This window comes from Xenopus tropicalis, chromosome 4, assembly GCF_000004195.4.
Source record: "Xenopus tropicalis strain Nigerian chromosome 4, UCB_Xtro_10.0, whole genome shotgun sequence".
In the NCBI taxonomy this organism is placed as follows: domain Eukaryota; kingdom Metazoa; phylum Chordata; class Amphibia; order Anura; family Pipidae; genus Xenopus; species Xenopus tropicalis.
In genome coordinates, this window is record NC_030680.2 from 34,292,734 (window position 1) to 34,298,820 (window position 6,087).

Genomic DNA, 6,087 nt, shown 5'->3' on the forward strand with positions numbered 1-6,087 from the left:
CACCCCCTAATTGCAGATGCGCATCTATAGAATGACATACTTACCATGATGAGCTGTGAGTATCTTTTGTTACGGGTGGGCAGCAGTAGCACTTCTACTAACCAGGATTCTTTCTGGTGCCAGTTCAGAAATAAACAGAACTCCCTAGAAATTGCTCAGGATTGGGAAGATTATGAATCACATAGTGAATTGCTGTAAGTCCTTACGCACATGTGCATAGCAGCAGATACTAAACTAAACAAAACCGGCTAGTCGACCCAGAAATGCTTCACTCAGGCGCTGCTTTGCCGGCTCCCAGCTCAACTGCCTGTACCAACTTCCGGAATCAGGGTGAAAAGTCTAGTGGCGTCATTTTGTGCATTTTGTCACCATTTATTTTTTGTTGATTGCAGATTTTTTATTGATATTAGAAGTTTTATTAACATATAAAACCTACTGGACTGCATGCTAAGTGCTTTTATAAAGGTCACAGAAATTCGAGTTGATTTCTAATAGACCTTTACATTTTAGCAGGCTCTCTTTCTTTTTAGTCCATCTCTTAAGTGCCACTGGCACTGCACATGCTCAGTGTGCTCTGGGTTGCTATTGAAAAGCCATGCTTTGGAGTTGTCAGAAAACATAAAAACATTTGCAGAAAGTGAAGTTACATCCTTCATCTGTATTGGGGCGTCTTCAGAGGCACAGATCTAAAGTGCTAAATATGTTCAAGATAAAGTGGAACGGGCTGTTCAAAGACACTGGTATGTGGAATAACAGGATGTGTTATCAGAGATTCCACCAAATATAATTTAAAGTGTTGTGCAACTTGCTGCCATCATATAAATGAATAATGATCATACCATATGTATACAATGCATAAACACAATACCTATAGGAATGTGCATGTAGTGTTAAGATAACTCAACTCTTTAGAACAATATTTAGAACACAAAGACAAGGGATCACATGAGAGTGAGTATCCCCGGCAGTGTCAGAGTTCTTCCAGGCAAGTTGCCTATGGGGCACAGTCAAAGGGTGTAAAAACATCTTGTTCCTGATAATTATATAAAACACAAGAGCCATTAATAAGCTGTAAAAAATATATCTGCAGGTGTGTGCTGAAGAAGGTCTCCCATAAATAAGCAACACTACAAAAAAAGATAACCTCACTCATAAAGCACTACGGAAGGGTTTGTCAGTTAATCCTTTCTTGCAAAAGGTTTACTGTAATTGTGCAAATAGAAGGAAAATAGAATACACAAAACATGTCACACGCGGACATAAAGGACCCACATTAACCCTAAACAGGATGATGTGTTATTTCTGTGTGTTATAAGATTGTAAATGTAGATTTTTCCTCTGGTCACAGTTACAGAGTACATGCTGAATTAAAGGTATGGACTGAACAGCTGAATTTTGAGTGACTTGGCCATAGGTGGATATGACCAAGAGCTTCTTAATTCTGCATCTACTGTGAGCTGAGAATAGGGATCAGCAGAGGAGATATCTGTCTGAAAAAATACTTTGTATAAATACTGGCAATATTGGCTTGTTCGCTGGAGTGTGTAAACATGTTAATATTGGTTTCTTCATTCATTGAATTCCAAAATGGCTCAAACTAAAGGCAAATGCGACGGTGTATGTTGTTTACTTATCAAAGTACAGCCGTGAACACTGCACTTACAATAAACTTACAAAAGACCAATTTTTACTTACAGATAAAATAGCTCAAAAAGATAGGGAAGATCTAAATCTCTTGTGTAAAAAATCAACCAAGTGTCTCTCAAAAATCTCACTTTTTGGTCACTTTCTCTGACCTTGTTTTTAGGGTCACAATGGCCCACAGGGACACTGGGAAAAATGTCTCAGTTTTTGCATGGATTTTTGGCAAAATTTGTATTTTCACTAATGCCAAAATGTTTTTATGAATCTGTGCCAGCATTTTGCCATACGTTTTGTTAGGGAAAAAACTGCTTTATTCTGTACAGAGAAAAAAATGTAAGAAAAAAAACCCACTGACATGCACATTTCATGACAAAAAATGCCTATTAACTTTAATGCACATTGCATAAGGAAAAACTTTAGATAAAAACACTCACTGACTCTAACACATTTGGCACAAGACAAATGTCTATTAATAAACTTACCAGTAAATTTGTAAAACTCTTTTGTTCCGCCCCAATCGGCTCCCATTTTTGCTCATCATGTAGATTTTTAAAAGATCTTTTTGTTATCAAATGACCAGGTTTGGAACAAACGTTTAAAAGAACGATTTGTCCATCAAGGAAAACAACCATTTCATTTGATATTGTCAACTGAAGCTAGATAAAACTATGGGTAGCTGCCTGCTTGGTCCTGCAAATAATTGGACAATGGACAAATGTAATCGATTTTCTGACCAATGTCGGATAAAACACAATTAGATGTATGTTCGGTGCACATTTACCTTATGATAATCTGATGGTTTTGTCAGATTGGACTGAAATTGGTCTTAAGGAAAGAAAAATTGTTACTTTTATGTCCAGATTTACCCCCTGATCCACCATGAACATCATCACTTTGCCTACTGATAACATTGTCACCCTGCGACAAATCTTTGTTACTGGAGCGCCTCTGTCAGGTTGTGTTAACTGCCACTTTGCACTTAGCAATGGCCAGCTCTGTGTTTCAGCTCCCATCAGCCCATGTGCAGTCATGTGACCCCAGTGGTGGCAGAATTAATGTGGTTGAATTTTTTTGCACATTGTGTCACACAAGCAAACATCTCATACATTCATTCACAATGAGACTGGAAATCTTGTTTTAATAAACTGTTGAAAAAAATAAAGTTAGAACTTAACGACAGAAACTTGGCAGCTTTTACTTGCTGAGTTTCTTCATGTGACTTTTTCCCTACTCATTACTATTTGAGCTTTCAAAGAATATTCTTGTGTATATTTACACAGGCTGGAGGTTGAATTTTCATAAATTTGCCCTTTTGTCCCTGTGAAAAATGTATAATGAAGCAGTAGCATCAGATGAAACTGAGAGTAGGACTGGCCAGACTGGGGATGACTATGATGTAGTTGGGCAGCTTGAAGTAAAGTGTAATATATGGACAAACAATCCCTGTTTTGCTTATAGGGGAGGGCATTTCTTGGTAGCTTAATGCACAGAATGTCTTAATGTCCTACATGTACTGATATTGGGTGAGTGCAGAGGCCCTTTTGTTTCTGTCTATATATATTTTGTGGTCACTGCCTCCAGCTTATTGGTTTAAAATGTAGTAGTGAGCACAACTTTCCCCTTTTTTGCTATAGAGGCAGTGGCCAGCTCCATGTTGTAGCTCCCACTCTTCATTGCTACAGTCAGGTGATCCCAATGGGCCAATAATAAAGGAAGTTTTAATCTTGAAAGCAAGTTTCATGTAAAACTTAGTCCCTTTGTTAAATGTATATTGAAGCAGTAGAATTCTTACTGAATCAGGTAACAGTGAGTGTAGGGCTGGCCAGACTGGGATGACGTAGTTGTCCAGCTTGTATATATTGTAATATATGGACAGACGATCCCTGTTTTGTTTGACTGGGTGTTAGTCCCTGTGTAGCCAAAAGTGCTTTCAAAAGTGTGCAGTCAAGCGCATGTCCTCATCAGCATTCCAGGCTCATACTCAACCTCTTTCTTTTTTACATTATTAAAAGAATTTTAATATTAAATGTATTATGCCATAGTTTTGTCATTTATGAACTGGCTCTGAACCTGGGCACAAGTTGGGGTTCACCATTTTTAAAGCAACTGTAACTGAATTTGATTTCCATGGAGAAATCTTAAAGCGGACCTGTCACCCAGACATAAAAAGCTGTATAATAAAAGCCCTTTTCAAATTAAACATGTAACCCAAAGTCATTTTTTTATTAACATATCTATACCCATTATATAAGCATTTAAAAGTCCCAGCTGTCAATCATATATTGCCTGACCCGCCTCTATGCCTTAAGCATAGGGGTGGGGCAGACAGTTACTTTCACTTTCAATTCAGAACGTCTTAGATGTCACTGCACTCCTCACATTCCCCCTCCCTCCTCACCATTTAATTGTGTAACTAGTGCATGGATATGGGTCCCCCCCATACTGGCACAGAAACAAGATTTTGGCAGAATGCACAGCTTGCCTTAATAACAATGTCCACAAAATGGAGCCTGCCTGTTTTCTGCAATTGTGAATTCCAGTGCTGAAGAAAATAATTAAAAAAAAATTTTATATAGTGTAATTGAAGTTTATTTTGCTTGACAAACACAATAGAAAACAATTTGTAATTATTTGTTAGGGTGACGGGTCCCCTTTAAGGACTAGAGATATATTTGTGGCTCAACTTGCAGTCATGGTATGGTATAAGCAGCAGGACTCCTGTTGTATTACAGCATCCCATTATACGAAGTCAAAAGAGGGTGAGGCAATGGCTGGCAAGATAGTGTTGGGAGTGTGACCGGATAAACAGGTCTGTAACAAGAACTATTCACTATTTCTAGCCCATAACCTGAAAAAGCGTAATACCATAAATCTGTGACATGTGGAATTTCCCATGTATGTTGTACTAAGCACTATTCAGCTGAAAAATAGGTGCAGCTGTACCTTACGGATAGGGGATGGGAAAATACAGGTGTCGTTTCACAACTCTAAATCTTAATGTAAAATACTGACATTAACTCCTGACACCTCTTGTTTTAGTGGCAATGGAACCAGCACTAACATTCCAACGAGGCATATGTGTATATTTCTCTCCTGGAATAGGAGACCATTAATTCAAAATTTATGAAGAGAGATTTCATGGGTCAGAACCTCCATTACAATAATGATTTAGGATGGAGTTTTCAGGGTATTCACCTAATTTCCTGGACAGTCCTCGGGTTGGAAATGGCCCATTATTGTTTTCAATTGCATTAAAAGGGGTAATTCAGCTTTAAAGGAGAAAGAAAGTCATTTTGGCATTTTACTGCCTAGAAATTATGCCACATTAGTGCCACCTAGAACACTATATTTATTCTGCAGAAAGCATTACCATAACCGAGTAAAGAGCCCTAGAAACTTTCTCTGTTTGTTTAAAACAGCAGCTGGCAGCTTAAGTAGCTTCCTGCTGCAGCTCTAGCTGCTGGTAGCTCAGATTACACATTCCCAAGGGTAGTGGGAGTGAGTTTTAGGAATTCTTATGGGAGGGGGAGCAGGAGAAGGGAGAGAGGAAGCAGACTCTGGCCCTGGGAATGAAGGATTTTTCTGAGAGAGGAAGTCAGATACCTTAAGAATATGTTTACAAAAAGGAGACACGAGTGCTTACTGCTTATGGCTGTATTTACACTTTCTGATAAAGCTTACTTAGTTTTAACCTTTCCTTCTCCTTTAAATGAATGTTTAGTAAAATGTAGAGATTGATATTTTGAGAAAATGTGCAACTGGTCTTCATTTTTTTTTCATTTGTGTTTTTTGAAGTATTAGCTTTTTGTTCATAAGTTTTAGAATTTTAGCTGCTATCTGGTTGCTAGGGTCCAATTTAGCCTAGCAGCCGGGCAGTGGTTTGAAAGAGAGACATGAATATGAAGAAAGGAGGGTCTACAGAGAAAGCCAAGTAATACACAGTAACAATACAAATAAAAATGTAGCTTCACAGAGCAATAGTTTTTTGGCTGCTGTGACCCCCTTTTGAAAGCTGAAGGAGTCAGAAGAGGAAGGCAAATAATGCAAAAACTATTAAAAAAATGGAGACCAGCTGAAAAGGCCATTCTATAACATACTAAAAGGACATATAACCCCCCCCCCCCCTCTGGTTGTTTAAAGGTTAATAGTAAGGCTGAATCATCCCCTTAATCACTTGGAATTCTTCTCCGCCTCGACTTGCCCCCCTCCCTTGGGAATTGACTTTGGCTGTCGGCTACTGATCGTGCTCAGTTCCACGCTAAGGCAGTGAATATTCTCAGCTCAGATTAGTAAACACGCCCCCTCCAGTCTAGCCACCAATGAAGAAGCGGCATTTCTGGTTCCCACAGGAACTCTGCTCTAGCTCTAATCGTGTCAGGGGTAAAATGGCCACTGGGTGAAGGCTGCCATATGTTTTAAGCAATGTAACAGTGCTGGCTAATG